This window comes from Triturus cristatus, chromosome 3_2 (genome assembly GCF_964204655.1).
Source record: "Triturus cristatus chromosome 3_2, aTriCri1.1, whole genome shotgun sequence".
Classification (NCBI taxonomy): Eukaryota; Metazoa; Chordata; class Amphibia; order Caudata; family Salamandridae; genus Triturus; species Triturus cristatus.
In genome coordinates this window covers 31,353,544-31,378,208 of record NC_140584.1, presented here as the reverse complement: position 1 = coordinate 31,378,208, position 24,665 = coordinate 31,353,544, and the positions used below count along the sequence as shown (strand labels likewise).

The 24,665-nt window shown below is 45.1% G+C and overlaps 1 long non-coding RNA gene across 1 annotated transcript in view; it reads left to right on the top strand.

Annotated features, from left to right (window-relative positions):
• The first annotated feature begins 21,638 nt into the window (after positions 1–21,638).
• The window catches only part of LOC146856723 (uncharacterized), a 58,233-nt gene continuing 55,206 nt past the window's right edge, over positions 21,639–24,665 (top strand). The window contains exons 1-2 of the long non-coding RNA XR_014979808.1: positions 21,639–21,740; positions 21,873–21,964. This is a non-coding gene — a long non-coding RNA (uncharacterized LOC146856723). The remainder of the gene's footprint in view (positions 21,741–21,872; positions 21,965–24,665) is intronic.

Here is a 24,665-nt window from a genome sequence, read left to right as displayed (position 1 = left end):
AGGCCTAAATCCATCGTTTTTTTGCTCACTGTGCCATTCCAGTATGGACCCAGCAATTAGCAAATCAGTCTTCATCCTGTGCCTAATGGGAACAGTCAGGCCCGAACTGCCCTGGACTGGAAACAAGCATCCTAGGACTGGTTTCGGGCTTTCAGCCCTCATCAGCCAGGATAGCTTGACTCCAGATGCATGGAGAGTACGGGACGCAAGTCTGGGCATACCCGTCCCACTCGGGGTCACAAATGCAAAAAGAACAATTGATGGACAGAATACAGAACAATGTCATACATTCACCCCAGTACAGAGATCTGGGCCTAAATCCATCGTTTTTTTCCTCACCATGCCATTCCAGTTTGGACCCTGCCATATGCAAATCAGTCTTGACCCTGCGCCTAATGGGAACAGTCCAGCTCGAACTGCCAGGGCAGGTCCTCCCTGGACTGGAAACAAGCATCCTAGGACCGGTTTCCGGGCTTTCAGCCCTCATCAGCCAAGATAGCTTGACTCCAGTGACATGGAGAGCACAAGACCCACTTCTGGGCATACCTGTCCCACTCGGGGTAACAAATGCAAAAAGAACAATTGATGGACAGAATGCAGAACAATGTCATACATTCACCCCAGTACAGAGATCTGGGCCTAAATACATCGTTTTCTTGCTCACCATGCTATTCCAGTTTGGACCAAGCCATATGCAAATCAGTCTCGACCCTCCTCCTAATGGGAACAGTCAAGCCCAAACTGCGAGGCCAGGTCCTCCCTGGACTGGAAACAAGCATCCTAGGACCGGTTTCGGGCTCTCAGCCCTCATCAGTCAGGATAGCTTAACTTCAGCGGCATGGAGAGCATGGGACCCACGTCTGGGCATACCACTCCCACTCGGGGTCACAAATGCAAAAAGGACAGTTGATGGACAGAATGCAGAACAATGTCATACATTCACCCCAGTACAGAGATCTGGGCCTAAATCCATCGTTTGTTTTGCTCACCATGCCATTCCAGTTTGGACCCAGCCATATGCAAGTCAGTCTTGACCCTGCACCTAATGGGAACAGTCCAGCCCGAACTGCCAGGCCAGGTCCTCCCTGGACTGGAAAAAAGCATCCTAGGACCAGTTTCGGGCTTTCAGACCTCATCATCCAGGATTACTTGACTCCAGTGGCATAGAGACCCCAGGACCCACGTCTGGGCATACCCGTCCCACTCTGGGTCAAAAATGCAAAAAGAACAATTGATGGACAGAATGCAGAACAATATCATACATTCACCCCAGTACAGAGATCTGGGCCTAAATCCATCGTTTTTTTGCTCAACATGCCATTCCAGTTTGGACCCAGCCATATGCAAATTAGTCTTGACCCTGCCCCTAATGGGAACAGTCCAGCCTGAACTGCCAGGCCAGGTCTTCCCTGGACTGGAAACAAGCGTCCTAGGAGCGGTTTCAGACTTTCAGCCCTCATCAGCCAGGATAGCTTGACTCCAGTGGCATGGAGAGCACGGGACCCATGTTTGGGCATACCTGTTCCACTCTGGGTCACAAATGCAAAAAGAACAATTGATGAACAGAATGCAGAACAATGTCATGCATTCACCCCAGTAAAGAGATCTGGGCCTAAATCCATCCTTTTTTTGCTCACCATGCCATTCCAGTTTGGACCCAGCCATATGCAAATCAGTCTTGACCCTGCACCTAATGGGAACAGTCCAGCCCGAACTGCCAGACCAGGTCCTCCCTGTACTGGAAACAAGCATCCTCGGACCGGTTTCGGTCTTTCAGCCCTCATCAGCCAGGATAGCTTGACTCCAGTGTCATGGAGAGCACGAGACCCACGTCTGGGCATACTCGTCCCACTCTGGGTCACAAATGAAAAAAGAACAATTGATGAACAGAATGCAGAACAATGTCATACATTCACCCCAGTACAGAGATCTGTGCCTAAATCCAGCGTTTTTTTGCTCACCATGCCATTCCAGTATGGACCCAGCCATATGCAAATCAGTCTTGACCCTGCCCCTAATGGGAACAGTCCATCCCGAATTGCCAGGCCAGGTCCTCCCTGGACTGGAAACAAGCATCCTAGGAGTGGTTTCAGGCTTTCAGCCCTTATCAGCCAGGATAGCTTGACTTCAGTGGTATGGAGAGCACGGGACCCACGTCTGGGTATACCCGTCTGTTCTGCTCGATTTTCCCGGCCTTCTTGTGTTAACAAGTGATTGAATGTGACTTCAGTCTCTTACCATTCAAGCCTAAGGGTTAGAGTAGTGAATGGAGCCTATTTACTAGGCACTTCGACATGATTCTGTGCTCTTCCCCATAGATCAGGGCTTGCACACATAGCCTAGGGGATAGATTTGTTAGTATTAGGGATAACCTGTCCTGTAGTGAGGGTATTTCATGGAGCTGTGCTGAATTCAGGCCTGGTAGGCCTCAAACGGGAGAGACTCCATCTTTCTTTCTGCTCCGGCAGCTTGGGATTCTTCTAGGTCAAGAGTAATGTTTTAGTTATGAGGTGTTATTCGCTTGGAGAGAACCGGTTCAGGCCGGCCCTTATCGAAGGATTGTATTTTTCTTCATGCCGAAGACACTACATCAGGCCGGCCGGCTGGGAACGTGTCCTTGGTACGGGGAGGTACAAGAATTTGGTGGGCGGCAGGTTACGGGCCGGAATTTTCCATGAGGAAATGCACCTCTATATTAGTGAAAGTCTGAGGCAGTTTCATGTTCAGTCCGTAGGCGGCATCTAGCCGTTAGCAGTAAAGCTACTACTTATTCCAGGGAAGACAGACGCCATCTTGAAGGCGGAGGAGAACCGAGAGACAGATGCTTTCCTAGCAGAATAGCCAGAGAGGAGAAAGTAGCCGATAAGGAAGAGGTCCCAGTGACTCGGAGAAGGGTGATTCCAGGCGAGCCGAGGCACAGACGAGAAGGGAACCTAGATGACCACTGAGTGCAGGCTACATACTACTAAGGTGATGTCGACCCTTTCTTATTAGAGTGTATAACTTAATCTTTCACTTTTCTTTGCAGGTTATGTGTTATATCGTAATGTTATGTGATTGTGTATGTAATGAGTAATAAAGTATCCAGTTTGTAGTGAACCGACATGTGATGCGTGTTCTTGTATAAGAGGGTAGCCTATTCTTCTAGTCAGCTGTGGCTACATGAACAGATGTTAACCCTGATCAGGTAAGTGGTAACTGAATAAAGGAAAGAGGAGCCCCTCGAACCTGAGAACAGGCTATGCCCGAACTGGCAATCCTTGTGTGATCTGATGAATAGTGAGACTGATTCCCTTTTTGTATGTTATGGTGATCATAGGATGAACTGTCGTATGAGACTGCCGTCTAGGTAGAGAGGTCTGGATTCGTAGGGGATCGCGAGGCCGCCGATTGTGCTGATACTGTCGTATGGGCAGAGAGGTCTGGGTTCGTATGGGACCGCGAGGCCGCCACTTGTGATACTGTCGTATGGGCAGAGAGGTCTGGGTTTGTATGGGACCGCGAGGCCGCCACCTGTGATACTGTCGTATGGGCAGAGAGGTCTGGATCCGTATGGGATCGCGAGGCCGCCGATTGTGCTGAGACTGCCGCCTGGGTAGAGAGGTCTGGGTTCGTATGGGACCGCGAGGCCGCCACCTGTGATACTGTCGTATGGGCAGAGAGGTCTGGATCCGTATGGGATCGCGAGGCCGCCGATTGTGCTGAGACTGCCGCCTGGGTAGAGAGGTCTGGGTTCGTATGGGACCGCGAGGCCGCCACTTGTGATACTGTCGTATGGGCAGAGAGGTCTGGGTTCGTATGGGACCGCGAGGCCGCCACTTGTGATACTGTCGTATGGGCAGAGAGGTCTGGGTTTGTATGGGACCGCGAGGCCGCCACCTGTAATACTGTCGTATGGGCAGAGAGGTCTGGATCCGTATGGGATCGCGAGGCCGCCGATTGTGAGGTCTTGGTATACATAGTAGGAATCCCCTGTCCTTAGGTGATAGATATATGTGGTTGCAGGATTGTAAATAGGTTCTAGGGAGGGGGTAACGTTCTGGCTGGGTTAGTGAGGCTCTGATGAGCGGGTTCTATCTGATCCGAAAACCCAAGCAGAACATTTGGCGTCACGAACCGTTTACGAAACCTGTGTGCGTTGTGGTTGTATCGCGTTTGCCTTCGGCGCGTGCGTGGTTTTGTTTCTATATTATTTGTATATACCTGCGTGTAGTTTTCTTTTCTCTTTCTTCTTTTTCTTTTTCTCTTTTTCTTTCTTTTCAAAGATGTTTTCTAGAAAGTCGAAATCTACTTTTAAGTTGCCCGTTGATATTCCCGGCTGGGATTCAACCCCTTATGAAGCCTTAGCCCGTGAGTGGGCTGATTCTACTGGTTTGAGTGAGAATTGGAATTCTTTTTTGGAGCTGGCGGAGCCGGCTAATGTGATTACTTGTTTACAGAAGGCGCCGGTATCTAAGGGTGATGAGCTTCCCGTTTTGGGGCGCAGAGGTTGGATTGTTCTGTCTGCGTACAGGATCCTGCATGAGAGGTTGTTGAAGTTACAGAATGTGCATAAGGATGTGGAAGCGAACTTTGTTGAGATTCAGAATGCTCATACTTTGTTGCGGTGTCAAAATAAATTGCTTGCTGACAAACTTGAGACGTACCAAACTATTGCCGAGAGGGCGGCTGTGCGAATTGCTCGTTATAAATACAAGAATCTGCGTGGTCGGGTTTCGACGCGGAAGGTGCGTCTGGTCGTGGCGAAAGCCGGACTGGATTGGAATCCTGATGAATGGGATGGTAATATCTGGAACTCGAGTGATTCTCCTTCCTCGGGTGAGGAGTCTGCCAAGCGCGAGTCCTCTCGCTCCGGCCGTGCTTGTAAATCTGCTTCTTGCGCCTCTGATGGTGCACCCCGTGATTGCGCTCGTCCTTCGAGCGGGGTCGATGCTTCTTCCACTGATTGTTCCTCTACGTGTACTGGTCGAGCTCCTTGTGATGCTCATCCCGCGGTCTCGGCGCATCCAGTTTTTCGACGGAAGGTGCAGCAGGCTCCCGGTGCTCTGAATGGTATTGCTTTAGACTCTTTGGAGGATTTTACTCAACAAGAAATTAGTGATATTTTGCAGCGATTTCGACAGCGAGTTGGTGAGCCCTTGCTCACATGGATGGTGCGCCTTTATGAACTGGGCGCTGCTGGCATTATGCTGGATGCTGGCGATTGAAGTTTTGTTCCTTGAGTTCGGATTCTACTGTACAGGATCATTTTCGTAACTTTAATGGTGGTGGTCAAATTTCTTTGCTTCAATTGGCGACTGAGGGTTGTAATCAAAAATATCCTACTGAGTCTGACTGGCCTCTGAATGACAAACCGTGGTATACTTTGCGCGATGCTGCGCAACGTCTCAAAGAGGAGGTGATGAAAACGGCAATTTTTCTGAATACTGCTGACCGGTTGCTTGATGGTTTCTTAACATCTTCTGTGCGGAATCGTATTATTCGTTCTTCCCCTGTTGCTTATAAGCAGGTCATGATGACTTTATTGATTAATCAGACTGGTAACATGTTATCTGTGGTGCTGGAATCGGTACGCCAACTCGGTGAGTTGGGTGAGTGGTTTAAACCTGAACGGCAGTCCCGGCCTGACACTCGTACTCCTGGTGACAATAAACTTACTAGACGTGATATGTTTTTTGGTCTTATGGCCGATGGTGTGCGGAAGGAGGACATTGATGGTGAGACTACTTCTCGTTTGTGGGAAATGTTTCGCAAACGTGGCTTGGATCGAAAGGAGGGTGCCCGGCGTGTTCGGACAACTGAGTATGATCGTGGTTTTTCTGACGGTAGCGGTGATGACGACCGCCGTGGGTGCTCTGATCGTCGTGATGATCGACGTTATGCGCGTGATTTGTCCCCCCGTCGTGAGAGAGACAGGGAGAGAGAGGGGGAAAGAGAGAGGGGGAGAGATGATTATGTTAACAGCAGACGTAGAGATGATAGGGATCAATCCCCTGAGTTGAGAAGGAGAGAGGATCGACACATATTGGCCGATCGAAACCCGCAGTACAATGCAGGGAACAGTAATCCATTTCGTAATGGAGATGGATATGAACAGGAGGTATCGATACCTAGGAACCGTGAGAGTCTTTATCCTGATTTATCCTGGTACACAGAACACAATAAAAAGGACTAGGAAATAGGTCAAGCTCCAGTACAGAGATGGGCTCACAGAGATAATAGACCCTATGTAGATATTGATATTTATTGGAGACATCGTAATATCCAAAGGGCCCGAGCATTGGTAGATACAGGAGCGGAGGCCACTCTTATTCATGGAAAATCAAAGAAGTTTAAAGGTCAGCCTTTTACAATTACCGGATTAGGTGGAAAGGAAACTCCCGCAGTTCAAACCTTACTTGAAATGAGAATAGGTAGAATTCCTAGAAAAGAATACTCTGTATTAGTGGTGCCACTCTTAGAATTCATAATTGGAATTGATATTTTGAAAGGAATGACTTTGCACTTAGATGATGGATGTTAGCAATTTGGAACTAAACATTATATATCGTCCAGGCCTGTACGGGTTGGTCGTTTAAGAATGCCCCCCATAAAAGTTCCCCAGGCGACAAAAGTGGTTCGTCAGAAGCAGTATCGTATTCCAGGTGGTCATGAAGAGATTAGTACCACTATTCAGGAGTTGGTGGATGCAGGAGTTATAACCCCAGTTACTTCTGCTTGGAATAATCCTGTTTGGCCTGTACGTAAGAGTGATAATTCTTGGCGTATGACTGTTGATTATCGAGAATTGAATAGACACACACCCTCTTTGACTGTTGCAGTACCGGATGTTATTACCCTAATTGAAAGAATCCAGAAACATCCAGGTACTTGGTATGCGTCCATTGATATTGCTAATGCTTTCTTTTCGATTCCGATTGCCCCTGAGTGTCAGGAACAATTCAGTTTTACGTGGAACGGGCGTCAGATGACGTTTAGAAGTCTTCCTCAGGGCTATGTGCATAGTCCTACGATATGTCACCGGCTGGTGGCAGAGCATCTGGCTGAGGTACCAGTTCATCCACAAATTCAGATATGTCACTATATTGATGATATTTTGATCCAAGGTGAATCACAAGAGGAAGTTCAGACCCAATTGGATAGAGTCATTGAGTGCTTGCGTGAGAGAGATTGGGAAATCAACCCGGATAAATTACAAGGTCCGTCCCAGGCTGTGAAATTTTTGGGTATTAATTGGCATGAAAGGCACCGAGAAGTGATCCCTCAGGTTAAACAGAAAATTCTTGATTTTGCAGTTCCGAGAAATAGGAAAGAAGCCCAAAGCTTCATTGGTTTGTTTGGATTTTGGCGCCAGCATATTCCTCATTTGAGTCAAATATTGGCCCCTTTGTACCAGGTCACTCGTAAAAAGAATGCATTTGAATGGGGTAAACCACAGCAAGATGCGTTCAGTCTGGCAAAAGAAGCAATTCAGCATGCTCTGGATTTATGGCCTGTATGTGATGGTGATGTGGATTTGAATGTGTCTGTACAAGGCCTTTATGCGAATTGGAGTTTGTGGCAGAAACAAGGCAAGAGTAGAGTACCGTTAGGTTTCTGGACCAAAAAGTTACCTGATGCTGGTGAGCGTTATACACCTTTTGAGAAACAGCTACTTGCATGTTATTGGGCTCTGGTGGATACCGAGCAATTGACTTTGGGACATGATATAGTTTTGTGACCTGAAATTCCTATCATGCAGTGGGTTATGAGTTCGCCGAAAACTCACCGAATTGGACACGCTCAAGAGGCGAATGTGATTAAACGGAAATGGTATATACAAGACAGGGCACGTGTGGGACAAAAAGGAGTTGCATCTTTGCATGAGCAGGTGGCACGGGCGCCATCAACTGAAACTGAGAGTGAATGTTCCGTACCTTTAGTACAGGAATCTCCTGTTAAGTGGGGTAAACCTTTTGATGATTTGTCCGCAGAGGACAGAAACCATGTCTGGTTTACGGATGGTTCAGCAAGGTTCATAGGGACGAAACGGCATTGGAAGGCAGTGTCCTATAATCCGATCACACAAAAATTGCTGAGTACAACTGGTGAGGGTAAGAGCAGTCAATTTGCTGAACTCTATGCTGTTTATCAAGTTCTGAAACAAGAGTTACCTGGCACATGTCATATTTTTACCGATTCTTGGTCTACTGCCAATGGACTGGCAGTTTGGTTACCGGCTTGGCATTCCCATAGTTGGAAAATCCATTCCAAAGAATTGTGGGGAAAAGAATTATGGCAGGAGATTTGGGAAATGCTCCCACAGAGTACTGTTACAATCTTCCATGTGGATGCTCATACCCCGATAGACTCTCTTGACAAATTCTTTCATAACATTGCAGATGAGAAATCTAAAATTGCTGAGGCAGTGGTGGACACGCAAGATTCTGATATTGCGGGATTGGCGAAATGGGCCCACCAGAAAGCAGGACACTTTGGAGAAAAAGCCACTAGCAGGTGGGCTGCTGATCGAGGAATTTATATTCCCCTAGATTTAATTAAAAATGTTATTCTACATTGTCCCATTTGTCAGCATATCAGGCAGCGCAAAGTGCCCCAAATTGTTAAAGGTCATTTACATCGCGGGAAATTGCCCGCTCAGATTTGGCAGATTGATTACATTGGTCCACTTCCTATGAGTAGGAATTGTCAATATGTTTGCACCATTGTTGATACATACAGTGGCCTGTTGGTGGCCCTTCCCTGTAAGCAAGCTACCCAATTGAATACTATTAAAACATTGGAATTGATTATGATGTATTATGGTGTGCCATTCCAAATTCAATCTGATAATGCATCCCATTTTCGTGGAAGATTGGTACAGGAATTCTGTGTGGAAAACAATATTGAATGGGTGTTTCATATACCATATTATCCACAGGCCTCGGGTCTTGTGGAGAGGTTGAATGGCCTGCTAAAGGACCAATTGCGCAAATTAACAGATGACAAGTATAAGAATTGGCGAGATTTTTTGCCTCAAGCGCTATTGATTTTGAATAACCGTCCTTTTCTAAATGCTGAATCCCCACTTATGCGTTTGTTTCCTCCGAATGTTAATGCTAAACCCAATGAGATCAGAGAGACTATGATGTACTGGGAGATTACTCCCGGAGCTTTGGCTCCATGCAGAGCAACCCCAGGGTCGGCAGGTTTAGACTTGCATGCCATGGATGACACCATTATAAAAAGTAAAGATCGAGTCATCATTGAAACAGGTGTTGGTGTTCAGATACCACCTGGAAATTTCGGATTAATTGCCCCTAGATCGGGGCTGGCTGTAAAGGGCATTCAGGTGCTTGGAGGAATAATTGATAGTGATTATCAGGGAGAGATTAAGGTGCTCCTGCTGAATAGCAGTGAGATTGACTTACTGATACATAAAACTGACCGAGTGGCTCAATTGCTGATAATGCCTGTTTTCAGTGGTGAGATTACAAAAGGCACTGCCCCAACGTTGCTAACTGTACGAGGCCAGAAAGGTTTTGGCTCCACAGATAATCCTGGGGCCAGAGTTTGGGTGCAGTCGCCTAAGAATCCCCCTGAACAAGCAGAAGTGATTGCAACCGGTCAAGACAACACCATTTTAGTTATGAGACCAGGGAAAGATAGCTGGGAAGCAGTCCCGGCTGACAAATGTTACTTACGAGAATGAATAATGCCTGTATTTGATTCTTTTTCAGATCATTCTTTGGACTGTTGCTGCAGGATGTGTCGGCGTTGGACTCCTTTTGGGATGGTACGACGAGAGAGGAGGGATCCCATCAACCCGGGCTGAGTTGAGAACCCGAGTGTCGCGTTCCTTCGCTGCGTGGGATTCGTCGCCAAACTTTTGGGTTACATTGGCCAAGCAAGTGACGAAGACCCCTCATTTCTGCTTGACACCGATGAGATCGGTAACTGATATATTGGCAACTTGTTTGGTTGCTGTCCCTGCTTCATTGGAGACTCTGACTCATATTTTTAATATAACAAATGCTCGCCCCAATGTTCTTCTGGGCGATTTCGCTGCCCATGAGTATTGCCCCTTGTGTACTGTACTGTCAGACCCGATACCGCCTGTCCAGTCCCAAATAGTTACCTATAATATCACACAAGGTGATTTATGTTTTTTCCTTACTTGTGATCCTAGTGCGATTTCTGAATGTATGCGTTTAAAATTGAAAGGTGCCACTCTATTCACCGCTCATGAACGAACTTTGTGCTTTCAAAGGACACCGAAAACATGTACTTCTGTTCAGAATAACATGACTTGCAAGAGTATGGTAGTTACCCCCAGTCACTATCGCACGATGTTATTACCTGCCGGATGGCTTTTCTCATGTGGTAATACTTCCTGGCCATATATCCCCGCAAATATTTCTGGAGGCCCTTGTGCCATTACTAGACTGAGCTTACTCATGTTCTCGTCACATCCAAATGCCAACTCTCGTGTGATCCGAGATACAGTGAGGTTACCGGAGGATTGTGACTCATCTTTGCATTTATATTCCAAGTCTGAATACCTTAGCCTGGCTGTTTCAATTGTTGGTGTTCCTGCTTTGGCAGTTTATAATGCCAAATCTATTGGGAAAATGGCCTGCTGGATGGTAAAATCCATCAATCATACTTCTACAATCCTGTCTGACATGCTATTAGACGCCCAAGGTGAACGAAGGGCTATCTTACAAAATCGAGCGGCCATTGATTATCTTTTGCTTAAACATGGACATGATTGTTCTGATTTTGAGGGTCTTTGTTGTTTTAACTTGTCGGATCATACAAAATCCATTCAGGTTCACATTGACAAATTACATGACTTGACAGAAGAAGTTAGAAAACACATTGACCAGGGCTGGTTTGACTGGCTCTTTAATTGGTTACCTGATTTGCATTTGTTACGTCAAATATTAGGAGGTATTCTGATTGCTATCGGCATTTTGATTTCTATCTGTTGCTTTATTCAGTGTATTCCTTCACTACTTCAATTCTGCACACCTGGTACTAGACTTAGATCAGTTAGTCTTGTTTCATATTATTCTTCCACAGATGTTAGTTCTGTTTAATGAATGTATAATAGACTGAAGTCAAGGGTGAAATGTTCTGCTCGATTTTCCCGGCCTTCTTGTGTTAACAAGTGATTGAATGTGTCTTCAGTCTCTTACCATTCAAGCCTAAGGGTTAGAGTAGTGAATGGAGCCTATTTACTAGGCACTTCGACATGATTCTGTGCTCTTCCCCATAGATCAGGGCTTGCACACATAGCCTAGGGGATAGATTTGTTAGTATTAGGGATAACCTGTCCTGTAGTGAGGGTATTTCATGGAGCTGTGCTGAATTCAGGCCTGGTAGGCCTCAAACGGGAGAGACTCCATCTTTCTTTCTGCTCCGGCAGCTTGGGATTCTTCTAGGTCAAGAGTAATGTTTTAGTTATGAGGTGTTATTCGCTTGGAGAGAACCGGTTCAGGCCGGCCCTTATCGAAGGATTGTATTTTTCTTCATGCCGAAGACACTACATCAGGCCGGCCGGCTGGGAACGTGTCCTTGGTACGGGGAGGTACAAGAATTTGGTGGGCGGCAGGTTACGGGCCGGAATTTTCCATGAGGAAATGCACCTCTATATTAGTGAAAGTCTGAGGCAGTTTCATGTTCAGTCCGTAGGCGGCATCTAGCCGTTAGCAGTAAAGCTACTACTTATTCCAGGGAAGACAGACGCCATCTTGAAGGCGGAGGAGAACCGAGAGACAGATGCTTTCCTAGCAGAATAGCCAGAGAGGAGAAAGTAGCCGATAAGGAAGAGGTCCCAGTGACTCGGAGAAGGGTGATTCCAGGCGAGCCGAGGCACAGACGAGAAGGGAACCTAGATGACCACTGAGTGCAGGCTACATACTACTAAGGTGATGTCGACCCTTTCTTATTAGAGTGTATAACTTAATCTTTCACTTTTCTTTGCAGGTTATGTGTTATATCGTAATGTTATGTGATTGTGTATGTAATGAGTAATAAAGTATCCAGTTTGTAGTGAACCGACATGTGATGCGTGTTCTTGTATAAGAGGGTAGCCTATTCTTCTAGTCAGCTGTGGCTACATGAACAGATGTTAACCCTGATCAGGTAAGTGGTAACTGAATAAAGGAAAGAGGAGCCCCTCGAACCTGAGAACAGGCTATGCCCGAACTGGCAATCCTTGTGTGATCTGATGAATAGTGAGACTGATTCCCTTTTTGTATGTTATGGGGATCATAGGATGAACTGTCGTATGAGACTGCCGTCTAGGTAGAGAGGTCTGGATTCGTAGGGGATCGCGAGGCCGCCGATTGTGCTGATACTGTCGTATGGGCAGAGAGGTCTGGGTTCGTATGGGACCGCGAGGCCGCCACTTGTGATACTGTCGTATGGGCAGAGAGGTCTGGGTTTGTATGGGACCGCGAGGCCGCCACCTGTGATACTGTCGTATGGGCAGAGAGGTCTGGATCCGTATGGGATCGCGAGGCCGCCGATTGTGCTGAGACTGCCGCCTGGGTAGAGAGGTCTGGGTTCGTATGGGACCGGGAGGCCGCCACCTGTGATACTGTCGTATGGGCAGAGAGGTCTGGATCCGTATGGGATCGCGAGGCCGCCGATTGTGCTGAGACTGCCGCCTGGGTAGAGAGGTCTGGGTTCGTATGGGACCGCGAGGCCGCCACTTGTGATACTGTCGTATGGGCAGAGAGGTCTGGGTTCGTATGGGACCGCGAGGCCGCCACTTGTGATACTGTCGTATGGGCAGAGAGGTCTGGGTTTGTATGGGACCGCGAGGCCGCCACCTGTAATACTGTCGTATGGGCAGAGAGGTCTGGATCCGTATGGGATCGCGAGGCCGCCGATTGTGAGGTCTTGGTATACATAGTAGGAATCCCCTGTCCTTAGGTGATAGATATATGTGGTTGCAGGATTGTAAATAGGTTCTAGGGAGGGGGTAACGTTCTGGCTGGGTTAGTGAGGCTCTGATGAGCGGGTTCTATCTGATCCGAAAACCCAAGCAGAACACTGTCCCACTCTGGGTCACAAATGCAAAAAGAACAATTGATGGACAGAATGCAGAACAATGTCATACATTCACCCCAGTACAGAGATCTGGGCCTAAATCCATTGTTTCTTTGCTCACCATGCAATTCCAGTTTGGATGCAGCCATATGCAAATCAGTCTTGACCCTGCGCCTAATGTGAACAGTCCAGCCCGAACTGCCAGGCCAGGTCCTCCCTGGACTGGAAACAATCATCCTAGGACTGGTTTCAGGCTTTCAGCCCTCATCAGCCAGGATATCTTGACTCCAGTGGCATGGAGAGCACGGGACCAATGTCTGGGCATACCCGTCCCACTCAGGTTCACAAATGCAAAAAGAACAATTGATGGACAGAATGCAGAACAATGTCATACATTCACCCTAGTACAGAGATCTGGGCCTAAATCCATAGTTTTTTTGCTAAAAATGCCATTCCAGTTCGGACCCAGCCATATGCAAATTAGTCTTGACCCAGCGCCTAATGGGAACAGTCCAGCCAGAACTACCAGGCCAGGTCCTCCCTGGACTAGAAACAAGCATCCTAGGACCGGTTTCAGGCTTTCAGCCCTCATCAGCCAAGATAGCTTGACTCCAGTGGCATGGAGAGCATGGGACCCAAGTCTGGGCATACCCGTCCCACTCGGGGTCACAAATTCAAAAAGAACAATTGATGGACAGAATGCAGAACAATGTCATACATTCACCCCAGTACAGAGATCTGGGCCTAAATCCATCCTTTTTTTGCTCACCATGCCATTCCAGTTTGGACCCAGCCATATGCAAATCAGTCTTGACCCTGCCCCTAATGGGAACAGTCCAGCCCGAACTGCCAGGCCAGGTCTTCCCTGGACTGGAAACAAGCATCCTAGGAGCGGTTTCAGACTTTCAGCCCTCATCAGCCAGGAAAGCTTGACTCCAGTGGCATGGAGAGCACAGGACCCACGTCTGGGCATACCCGTCCCACTCTGGGTCACAAATGCAAAAAGAGCAATTGATGGACAGAATGCAGAACAATGTCATGCATTCACCCCAGTACAGAGACCCATAGTTTTTTTGCTCACCATGCTATTCCAGTTTGGACCAAGCCATATGCAAATCAGTCTTGACCTTGCACCTAATGGGAACAGTCCAGCCCGAACTGCCAGGCCAGGTCCTCCCTGGACTGGAAACAAGCATACTAGGACCGGTTTCGTGCTTTTAACCCTCATCATTCAGGATAGCTTGACTCCAGTGGCATGGAGAGCACGGGACCCACGTCTTGGCATACCCATCCCACTCAGGTTCACAAATGCAAAAAGAACAATTGATGGACAGAATGCAGAACAATGTCATACATTCACCCCAATACAGGGATCTGGGCCAAAATCCATCGTTTTTTTGCTCACTGTGCCATTCCAGTATGGACCCAGCCATTAGCAAATCAGTCTTCACCCTGCGCCTAATGGGAACAGTCAAGCCCGAACTGCCCTGGACTGGAAACAAGCATCCTAGGACCGGTTTCGGGCTTTCAGCTCTCATGAGCCAGGATAGCTTGACTCCAGTGGCATGGAGAGCACGGGACCCAAGTCTGGGCATACCCGTCCCACTCGGGGTTACAAATGCAAAAAGAACAATTGATGGACAGAGTGCAGAACAATGTCATACATTCACCCCAGTACAGAGATCTGGGTCTAAATCCATCGTTTTTTTGCTCACCATGCCATTCCAGTTTGGACTCAGCCATATGCAAATCAGTCTTGACCCTGCTCCTAATGGGAACAGTCCAGCTCGAACTGCCAGGCCAGGTCCTCCCTGGACTGGAAACAAGCATCCTAGAAGCGGTTTCAGGCTTTCAGCCCTCATCAGCCAGGATAGCTTGACTCCAGTGGCATGGAGAGCAGGGGACCCACGTCTGGGCATACCCGTCCCACTCGGGGTCACAAATGCAAAAAGAACAATTGATGGACAGAATGCAGGACAATGTCATACATTCACCCCAGTAGAGAGATCTGGGTCTAAATCCATTGTTTTTTTGCTCACCATGCTATTCCAGTTTGGACCCAGCCATATTCAAATCAGTCTTGACCCTGCGCCTAATGGTAACAGTCCAGCCTGAACTGCCAGGCCAGGTCCTCCCTGGACTGGAAACAAGCATCCTAGGACCTGTTTGGGGCTTTCAGCCCTCATCAGCCAGGATAGCTTGACTCCAGTGGCATGGAGAGCACAAGACCCACGTCTGGGCATACCCGTCCCACTCGGGGTCACAATTGCAAAAAGAACAATTGATGGACAGAATGCAGTACAATGTCATACATTCACCCCAGTACAGAGATCTGGGCCTAAATCCATCGTTTTTTTGCTCACCATGCCATTCCAGTTTGGGCCAAGCCATATGCAAATCAGTCTTGACCCTGCGCCTAATGGGAACAGTCCAGCCCGAACTGCCAGGCCAGGTCCTCCCTGGACGGGAAACAAGCATCCTAGGAGCGGTTTCCGGCTTTCAGCCCTCATCAGCCAGGATAGCTTGACTCCAGTGGCATGGGGAGCACGGGACCCAAGTCTGGGCATACCCGTCCCACTCGGGGTCACAAATGCAAAAAGAACAATTGATGGACAGAGTGCAGAACAATGTCATACATTCACCCCAGTACAGAGATCAGGGTCTAAATCCATTGTTTTTTTGCTCACCATGCCATTCCAGTTTGGACCCAGCCATATGCTTTCTCGTCCTATGTGCGCCAGGTATGGCCAGCCTTTCGTCCTGGGTCACTGTGCCACTGGAATCAAGCTATCCTGGCTGAAGAGGGGTGAAACCCTGAAACCGTTCCTAGGATTCTGGATCCGGTCCAGGGAGGACCTGGCTTGGCAGCTCGGGATGGACTGTTCCCATGAGGCACAGGGTCAAGACTGAGTTGCATATGGCCAGGTCTAAACTGGGGTGGCATGGTGAGCAAAAGAATGATGGATTTAACCCAGATCTCTTGACTGGGGGTGAATGTTTTGATTTGTTCTGCATTCGGTCCATCAATTGTTTGTCTTTTGGAATATGAGCGAAGGGTGTTGGAGCATAGAGCTCCTGGAGTAGAACAATTATTAATTTAATATGTAAAACCGCATAAGGCGGTGAGTTCAGTGACTTTTGCAAGATGGGTAAAAGATATTATGAAGGAAGCAGGAATTAATATTGTTAAATTTAAAGCACATTCTTTGAGATGCGATGGCAGTAAGGTGTACATGGCAGGTGGTCGATTAGAGGAGAATCTGAAAGCGGCAGATTGGTCGAATGCGGGGACATTTGCAAGGCATTATTTTAGGCCAATAAAGCATGTGTCAAATGTGCTGTTAAAGGGCTTTTAACATGCATAATGTTAGCCCCCAGTCTTGAAATGGAATGGCGATTCTCCAAATGAAATGCAGAGAATCAAGGTTTCATTAAAGACATAGAGGCTAACATTAACCCGCCCTCCTCGACCCAGCATAAAACAGACAACCAAAAGAAAAAGTGTAAAGAGTATAAAGATAAGTATGATGAGGAGGAGAAGCAAGTAACATGGAGTACTCATCGTTATGGTATAAGGAAATAACGGAGTATGAATTTTATTTGAGTAAGGTGATTTAATTAGAGTAAATTGGATAATTAAGGAAAATAAATATAGAGAAGCGTTGTATTATATGATATATAAGTGATACTTTGATATTCTCTATAGAGTCTGCATAGAGAGGAGGAAAGAAAGACAGGAGACAGCTGTTTAAGAAGGGAAGAAGAAGAGACGAAGGAAAGAAGTTTAAGGCTGCATTTAAAGAGGAAGAGTGTTCTAAGCAAGGATTATTTATGGACTGTGGAGTTATAAGTCTAGATTGTTTATGTTGAATGTTCTTTAAAGGTGCTGCAGAAGAGTAGAATTAAAAGTTGTATGCATAATGTTAGCTTCCGGTCTTGAAATTAAATTTGCTTACTCCTAGGGTTAAAGTGCTGAATGTGTTTCTTTGTTAATTATGCTTTTTAAAAATATCATTGTTACTCATAATTACAGAGGATGATTAATACAGAGACAAGTTTCTTCAATTGAAAGGTTGTTACCATTCCTTTTATTACTATTCTATGCTTGTTTTCTTATAAAGGTAGCAGCTCGCTTTTTCACCTCCTGCCTGTGATTGCCTGCCATCCCTCAAGGGACCATCGGGGTGCTTGTCGAACTGGAGCAACTCCATCCACGCTGCCAGTACACTGCAGGCCTTACCTCCAACTGACCTGAGCAGTGGACTACCAAGCCCAGGGTGCATAGCGCCATCCGCAGCTGCCGCTGACAAGCGGGAGGCGCTCAGATCATCCTGCGCATAAAGCGCTGCCTCTCCCCGTCATCGCCAGGGAGAGACAGGGCAGGGCCACCCCCTTTTCATCGCCTATCTGACCCTAGAGGAGTCACCAAACATCAAATAAGGTACTGTACTGATCTCTGATAATGTATTACTCCTCCGAGTGAACTATGGGTTTTAAAGACGTTTAAATATTCGTCATTTGTGAAAGCCTGCGTTGCATTCCTGATTCTGACTCATTACCTGCTTCAGACTCTTTACTGTGTCTAATTAAATTACTGACGGTGCAACCATGGGAAAAAGGAAAACCATGGAAGGAAAGGGGGGCACACGGAGCATCTGGCTGAGTGGGCAAGGGGAAAAAGGCAAGGAAATCCATTAAGAAAATTCCCAACAACAATGTGATTGACAGAATTGAGACTTTAATTCCAGAATGCGAAGGGATATTGTTAGCCGAGTTACCGGTGACTACTGGTGTCACCAAATCTCCACCTGAGAAAAGCTGTAGACAACCACGCCCAACTATAATACCCTCAATGTTCCAGAAACTCTCCCATATTAGCGCTTTATGTAGTAGTCAGGCTGACCACTCGATGATAGGACAGCAGGAAATCACCCTCACTCAAAATAACAATCCACTGACTCACGATGCTGCGAGTCATTTAGAGCCTTCTGTCGTCATTTGTTCTAATCGATTCGCGGCATTGGCCGAGGCCCCTGAATGTTTGGGGGAACTTATATCTCAATGTCTAACCCTAATCCCAAACCCTACCGAAATATCACCCGAGCCAGTAAGAACATGTGCCCCTACACCAGAAGATCCTATGCAGATTGTCAGTGCGCTCAGGTTGGAAATAGGCGCAATGAGGACGATGATAGAGGAGTTAGTGGCCTTAGTCAAACTAATAACATCGGGAAACACGCTACACCAACTAGCAGTTAGCCTGCTTCCTAATCTCCATTCACAACGGGCACCTACAAATATACACAATGAAGGAGTTACTGCACACAAAGGCCCTTCTTCCTCCCTCAAAGTATACGCTGACCAGACCCATAAGGCACCTAGTTATAAACAGGTGGTTTCCTCCCAAGCCTTTGTCGATATCAACCAGGTAAAACAACCTTTTTTGCAAAACAACACAAAGCTTACTAGACCGTCTAATTTATTAGCAAACTCGAGTCTCCGTCCCATAGGTTCTGGTCATCTAGAAAAATTTCCAACCCCTTCCTTTGCACAATCACGTACAGTCCTTATGGTCAATGTCCCCAAGATTGATCTGCATGGTGATCGAGAAAATGAAGAGTCCCTAAAAAATCTGGCCATACATTGGATCCACCACGTTAGAGGCTGTTGATAACTGATACAGGACGATATAGTTAGGGCACGGAGACATACGACACATAATCAATCCCTAGATTACATCAAACTCATAAAGGAGGCTGATAAGGGCAGTAATGTTGTGGTTATGAACCATTGTGACTACATGTCCGAAATTGCACGACAACTAGGTGACACCTCTTGTTATCAGCGAATTGCAGCAAATCCCATTAAGGATATCACCAGGTTGATCAACACTAAGTTATGTGAATGGAGAGATACAGGTCTGCTATCTGAGGATGAGTTTAGGTACCTGAGGAATGATAAGCCCAAATACCCTGCATCTACATACTACCCAAAATACATAAAGGCGGTTCTTTTCCTCCTGGCCGCCCGATTATCTCAGGGATTGATTCCCCTACTGAAAAACTTTCTGAATTTGTGGACTGCAACCTTCAGAAATGTGTCTTAGATCTTCCCTCATATATCAGGGATAGTAAGGATATCTTGGCTAAATTCAACAACTTCCAGTGGTCTGATGAACTTTATTTTGTGACTATGGACGTGGTAAGTCTATATACATGCATCCACAAGAATTTTGGGATGCTGGCTGTTCGATCCTTTCTAGATAGGGAACCAGCTGACCATCATGATTCCAATGAAATGGTACTTGAAATGATTGATATCATTTTAAGTAATAACTTTTTTTACATGACAAGAACTGGTTCCACCAGATCCTTGGGACCGCGATGGGATCAAAATTTGCTCCCTCTTACGCCTGCCTCTTCATGGGGTGGTTCGAGAGGGAGTATGCCTGGCATAGACGAGCCTCCCCCTGGACTAAATACATCTTGTTCTGGGGGAGGTATATTGATGACATCATTATGCTATGGATTGGACCCATCGAATTACTGTGTGACTATCAAACATATTTGAACACCAACCCCTTCAATGTGAAGCTCACTATGACATGGAACAAGGAAAAGATCACTTTCCTTGATATTGAGTTTTACGTAAAGGAGGGAATGATACAAAGCTCGCTATACAGAAAAGAAACTGCATGCAATGCTGTTTTGCATGCAGATAGTGCACATGCCTGTTCGGTCAACAACAATATCCCCTTCGGGGAAATGACGAGAATAAGGAGAAATTGCAGTGAGGAGGACACATATCAAAGGAATGTTTCGGAATCAAAGAAACGATTTCTGAAACGAGGATATGATAGGAAACTCCTCGACAAAGCTGTCAATAGGGCGCATAGACTCACGAGGGAGGATACCCTTCGTGATAAATCTACCGCAACCATGGTAACAAGAACTAAAAAAGACAGAGCAGCCAGATTCATTACTCGGTACAACAGTAACAGTGGCCAAGTGTATAAGATCCTTAGGAAGAATTGGAGTCTACTCAAAGATATCCCTAGTCTTGACAAACATATATCTAGCGGACCCGCTATTACTTATCGCAGGGGAAGAACACTACGTGATATCCTATGTTCTAGCTATGTGGCTAACGTACAGACCTCTTGTTTACCATCTAAACCGATGGGTTTCTTCACCTGCGGACTGTGCAGTGTCTGCGCTCTGGGCAAAAATAAAATCACTTCTTTCACCTACAACACACCTAAATTACATACAATCACGCATTTCATCAATTGTAGTACAACACATGTGGTTTATGTCTTGGGTTGTAATTGTAATATCATCTATGTAGGAAGTACGGTGCGCCCACTTAAAGTCCGAATTCAGGAGCACCTCAGGGCGATACTTAATGGTGACACACGTTATCCGGTCAGTGAGCATTATGCGAAAACTCACCCTTATAAAATGGATTTTTGGTTCCATGGAATTGACCATGTACCCATCAATGTTAGGTGTGGCAACCGAGAATTGAAAGTCAGGCAGATGGAGGCGAGATGGATTTGCCGTCTGAAAGCTACACAAATGGGCCATAATACCGATAGGGAGTTGCATTACTTCCTTGAATAGGAGATTCCATATCAAATACAACTGGACTTGGAATTTGCTTGGTAACTGACCAGTGTCTTGCTATTTTGTGAGAAAATACACGAATTTTAAAAAATTGTATTGAAGAAAATTAACAGTTCAAATATTTGCCAACTACTATATTGATATGTTTTTATCAACTCTTTTCCGTTAGTTCTTCTCTTCAATTAATTATTTACCTGTCATCTTATAGATCTACAATCTGTTATTTTTCTCTCTTTTCTATTTTTCTCGCTTTTTTCACTTGTCAACTTTTATTTATGGTGGTACGGCTTCTCATACCATGACATGTACTTTGTACTTAAGGAGTTCCAGACCTATATTGATAACCATTCCCACAGCCTGACTTATACCGGATTATGGTTGCTATTTTAATAGCCGATTTTGAGTGGGTGGCAGTTGTTGTCATGAATTAATACTGTAGGATTTCGTATGCCTATTAGTATTTACTATTAGTGATAACATCTGGGGTAGTAGTGGTCCATTCCGCTTCAGATGAATACTCGAGCTGGCGTTTAAATCAGGTCGTAACAGTAGTTACGGGTATTTACAGTACCGATGGCAGATGTGCACACCTAATATTACGGTGATTTAAGTGGCCATTTATTCTATGGTTTTGTCACTAATTATGAGCTCATTACTATATAGGCTTTCGTTTAAATTATTCTCTTCCTTTTTCTTAGGATAGTCGAATTTGGTTGGTCATTTTCGGCTATGTTAATCGTCTATTTCTCCCTGGGAAAGTCATCATTATTATAGATATTATTGTTCTTGTATATATTTTTTCTTGTGATTTAATAGGAACTCTAATATATGGTGGTACCATGCACCTTTGAGGTCTCTTTATTGTTGAATGATTACATTCCAATATGGCCGCCATGCAGGCAAAGTTGTGGAGTTTACCTTTCTCTATGTCTGTTCAACTGATCATGATGACGAATGCAGTCACGTGTCCTCCTGATGGGGCTTTTAAATGCGGAAGTAAGACCAATGGCCTCTTTTGCCTCTTTTGAGGTTAACAGCTATCATACTGCGCCTTGGCTATAGAAAACTTTTCAGGTATGCGCTGCCCTGCGAATATCCTTATATATATATATAGGTGCATTGCAGGGCTCTGTGTATCGTTGTTGTGGGTTATATTTAAGTCATATTTTCGTTTTTGGCTATACAACTTTCTTTTTCTGTTAACAGATACCGTAGGAGTTCTTTCAGCTTTGTTCAAGGTTATTACTTTGAAGCAGTGCCTTATTGGCGGTAATACCTTCATACATATATTTTTTAAGGTGAGAAATCCTTTCAGGATGCCTTTTCATTTTTATCTCTATTTTTGCGTAGCGCAAATGCAGGGGCCCATATATTGGTCTTGTCCGCATCTATTTCAATATGCAAATAGATTTTAGCATCTTTTACGTGGTTTCTTGATTTACAAGTAAACCTTTGTATTATTCAATATCGCTGCATTGTGCCGATCTATCACATGACGACATTGTTTAAACACTGAAACCTTTGCCTTCAATATGCTTAGTGGTACGAACGTATTTCTGGATAGCGCTTATGATATTTTATAGCTATTGGTTGTAGACTATTTCTATTTTTATGTTTTGGGTGTACCATTGTGACTTATGAAACAAGCATTTCCAATGCAATAGGTCTCGCATTTACGAGAGTTTAAGCTATTGGCATTGTAAATGACACTGCTTTTTTATTTATGTTTTAAAAACCAAAATAAAAGGCATTGTCATTTACAATGTCAATAGCTCAAACGCGCCTAAATGCGAGACCTATTGCATTGCAAATCCTTGTTTTATTATATGTGCTGCATCCTGTGGGAAGGAAAGGAATCGAGGTAGATTTTCTTCTGAAGTGACACGGAATTATTGAACATTTTAGATACTCTTCAATAGTGTTGAAAGTCCAGTGGGTTTGGGGGGGGGGGGGGTTAAAGGGCATTTGGCGGTGGATAAGGGGATGATAAAAAAAAAAAGCATTTGCAATGCAATAGGTCTCGCTTTTGTGAGAGTTGAGCTATTGGCATTGTAAATTACAATGCCTTTTATTTATATGTTTTGAAAACCTGAAAGCGTGCGTAAACATGCACTTTATACTTATAGTGATTGCATACAAGAAGCAATGCTGGTAGTAACTGTGCCTCTTTTACTGCCAGCCTTGCTTCTTATAAGTAAGGACTATAAGTACAAAATGTGTGTTTATGCACACTTGCAGGTTTTCAAAACACAATAACAAAAGCAATTGTCATTTACAATGGCAATAGCTCAAACTCTCGGAAATGAGAGACCTATTGCATTGCAAATACTTGTTAATTCTAAGGTCAATCAGATATCTCAGTGATCAGGTATGCTTTCTCCTCTTGGTGACGCAGATCAAACTCGGAGAGCCTTTGCTGGTATTGAGTCATTTCAGCCTGAGTGGTGGGCTGCTTCATAATATCTACCTTTTTGGTTTTCACCATGACATTTGAAGGTCGAAATAATGCTGCAATGCACACGTCTGTGCCAAGTGCACCCAGTTAAGTGTCAGGCTAGGACAGTGCACCCATGTCTAATTGCACTCTAGTCAGAAGGCCCCTTGCAACCCTCATGGCTTTATGAAACATTCCCTGTACATTATTTATATACTGGTATGCGTCATTGACTTTATGTAATATGGTTGTGTGATCTACAGCGCTCCGAGTCCTTAAATTAGGATGAATAGCAATATAAAAGAAATTAAATAAATACATTTGTAACTGCTGTTTACATAATTTTTTGTGTAATAACTTATACCGACAGATGTATCTGACATTCTTACAATGCATGCACATCTCTTACATACAGGGATTAAACAAAATCAAAAACCTTCCTCCAAATAAAAGTGTCTCTCTAGAAGCTGTGAAGTGGCACCTTGAGAAACTCGTACTGCCTTCATCCTCAGGGCTCTTACTCATGCCCAGGCCCAGACACTCTCGGCTACTGAGTTTACAATGTGTGCCATACAAGAGTCACAAAATAAGCCTATGGAAACAGAAGCAAATACTTCTAAGAAATACACAATAAGGTAAAGCATTTGAAATGTACAGAGGGCTTGTTTTCTTGGAATGGATTGCCTCAGGGTTTTTATAGTCATTGCTGGGACCTGTTTCTAAGTCAGTTTTAAAACTGGTTCCTTTTAGGCTTAAAGGGGATTCACAGCCTCATGAAATTGCCCAGGTCTGTGGTGGTATGAGTGTGTAAAAGCACTAAAGGAATGGGATCTTGCTCACTGTTTGCTAGTGCTCCGATACGTCACTTATGTTTTCTTCCGTTTCAGGAGGAAGCAGCATCGACCAACTACAGTTAACTTACGCTGCAGTATCTTTTAATGTAGGGACTACTTTATTGTTTTTTGCCATGTCGCCTGGTTCGCGCCGTGTTTATTATACCAGCGTATGTGCCTTGGTGAGACTTGAATTTTGGCGGCGGGAGCCTCGTAGTAGTGAGATCACGGGCTGCTATTACATTTGGACGATCAATAAAGAGCAAAAATAATGCAGCTTAATGGATACAACAACAATCATTTATATAGCTGATGGAGACCTGAATTAATCCATCAATGAGAAATTATTCTCTTGCAGACCAATTGTCTTAATTCAAAAACACACTCACACTAGGTTGTAGGTTCGGTGTATGTCATTATACATCCAATTTTTATATATGTGTATTTCTTTATCAAACAAACAACAAACATTTACTTACAAAACATGAAAATATACGTACAATTAATACACTTCTGTATCGGAAGACAGAATCTTTGGAGCCCTAATATTAGTTGTGCTGCGAAAGACACTTATAAGCACCAAAACTACAATTCGCAGCTCACATCAATCAAGATCACCCTCATGTCAACACCTCTTAGGGTATTAGTACATTACACCTTATTATACTATTTACTGGTGTTGCAAATTATTCTTTACACATGAATTCAAGTGGTACAGGGCTTCTTTCTATA